The sequence below is a fragment of the Penaeus chinensis genome, chromosome 17 (genome assembly GCF_019202785.1).
Source record: "Penaeus chinensis breed Huanghai No. 1 chromosome 17, ASM1920278v2, whole genome shotgun sequence".
Taxonomy (NCBI): Eukaryota; Metazoa; Arthropoda; class Malacostraca; order Decapoda; family Penaeidae; genus Penaeus; species Penaeus chinensis.
In genome coordinates, this window is record NC_061835.1 from 6,993,890 (window position 1) to 6,996,389 (window position 2,500).

Below are 2,500 nucleotides of genomic sequence, written 5' to 3' on the forward strand. Positions count from 1 at the left end.
AAATTTGCAAATGTGCAGTCTGGTGTTTCATTTACATATACACATACATACATTACATACATACATACATATATAACTATATATATATATATATATATATATATATATATGTATACAGACACACATACATACATTCATACATAACTTTAACTGAATTACCTTTACTCTTACAATTTCTCGGACTGTCTGGGCAGTTAGGTCTGATGTGACCGACCTTTCCACATCCGTGACATGCCATCTCAGTATTACCTTCCTTAACCCAATCGCCCCGTATGGCAAGAATACATGTCATGCCCAACGTTTTACAAGTTTGTTTATTGTAATTACACATAGATGGCTCCACATGTGTTGAATCATCAAGTAGTCGGTTATTAGTCCTACGTATCTCAATTGTTTCCCCTTTTCCTCGACTTTTGGAAAGGGTCTTTCGCATTATTTCATTGTATTAAATGTTATCGAGATTTTAATAACAATTTAATAATCATAACATCAATAACAATAATAAGAGTATCGATGTCAACTGTATTAAAAAACAACAACACATTTTCTCACCAATTCAAGGAATGGGGAAATCAGGATCGGTCACTAGGGCTACTGATAGACTCCTTGTCGGCTGAGCACATGTGGAGCCATCTGTATATAACAACATTCACAAAAATAAATTACAGGGGACAGAACATAAATCCGGGCGAATGGTTTAAGTGACTGGGTTGATTTTAAGAGAGGATTCTGATCAACTCTCTTATTACGATACAAAATGTGCAATACGAAATCGGTCAGCTGACTCCACCATCTCTACTGCGGTCCCAAACTCACGTTCCTTCAAAAAGATTCCCATTTCAGAATTACCCTTACTTAATAGCTGTTCCCTTATTGAAAAAATCAAAGAATTTATTACAGTTTTTGAATATATTGCCGAGGGAGATCCACCGATCAAGATACTGTTTAATTCGAACAACCAAATGCAACCAACGTGCCTTTATCGTGACATCTGCTCTCCCGAAGTTTACACCTATACACATCGGCGTCTATTGAATAAGCTCTAAGCAAGGCGTCCTTCAGCTTTTCATAATTACTTACAGTATCTTCAGGTAACGATACCTTAAGTGCTTGACCTCCAAGAAGTGAACCTAAGTACGCATGGTAGTCTTCCTTATTCCAGTTGAGTAACTTAACAAATCTTTCAAAACGTAATTATGTTTGTCACCTTGACCAGCGTTAAAAGTCGGCAACTTCTACCCTTCATAAACCTGCAAAGAATCATTAGCACTACCGAGATCGGAGAAGCCATTGCCCTCGGACGCATTTTGAAGCCGTAGTTCATTCTCGCGTTGCTTTTCGGCTTCTTCGGATGGCAGGTGACATTTCTGAAGCTCACGTTCAGTCGCGTGATCTTCTCTGTCATTTTTTTATCATAGCGGATTTCTGTTCTTCCTGTATAAGAAGCCTTTTCAAAATTCATACCCATGGTCTGAACCTCTTTCATTATATCTACAATGTAACTTGTCACCTTAATTATACGTTAACACGAAATAACCGACTGTATAAATTAATGGAGAGGAAAAAAAAATATATATGTATATATATGCACACACACACACACACACACACACACACACACACACACACACACACACACACACACAGATATATATACACTTCACATCGGTAGTTGTGCCCGAATATAACATAACTGAACCTTCATATAAAACACGGGTATACACTATAACAAGGAATGGTCCCTGGCTAATAAGGGGGAGTGAGAATAAACTCTTTCCATGCGGCTTAAAGGTACCACAGCATCACACAACTGGCGCCAAGTTACGTGGTACCGAAAAGCAACAGTGCACGTTGCGGACCTGCAACGTAACTAATCACGAAGGGATTCACAACTTCACTATACTCGCAATACAAAAGACCCAGTGAAATACGACACTCAAGAGTACACTGCCTAAATTTACGAGTTGCATGCATCGGGGTTCACAAAAAACTCACCATATCTTCGGTAACTACCAGGCAGTCTACCATAATAAGCACGTGTCACAAACACCTTAAAAAGACAACATATTAAGGAGTATGTACTTTTAGATCCTTGTGAATAGCATGACTGACAGGACAGGACTTTCGACCTTATTGAAAAGCGCTCCGATCCTACTCACTGCGCCATTGTACAAGGTTATTTTTCTTTTTGTTTCATCTTCTTTTCTTTTCTATTTCATCGGAGGGATCATTACTAGTCAGCCAATAGAATTCACAAGGATAAATCAAAACTATATTAACATATATTAATGAGGCAAATACAAAAAAATAACATTCCTTTTGGTACATCTCAATACCAAAAGGAAGCCGATAGGTGAAGCAGCGTCGCCCGGGTAATTCCCACTCATTAATCAGCCGATTTCCAAAATCAATAAGGGGAGCAGGTGTACCAGGTGCTTACACGAGCAAGAGGTAGGGCAAAGTGGTCCTACTACCCCCCGCAAGGATTTTAGCAGTAGCC

The 2,500-nt window shown here is 38.8% G+C and overlaps 1 protein-coding gene across 1 annotated transcript in view; it reads left to right on the forward strand.

The window, feature by feature from the left end:
* Positions 1 to 17, forward strand: part of LOC125034033 — a 60,752-nt gene extending 60,735 nt beyond the window's left edge. The window contains exon 8 of the mRNA XM_047625674.1: positions 1 to 17. This exon is cut by the window's left edge and continues 1,403 nt beyond it. The gene's annotated coding sequence lies outside the window, so the exon portion shown is untranslated.
* The last annotated feature ends 2,483 nt before the right edge of the window (positions 18 to 2,500 follow it).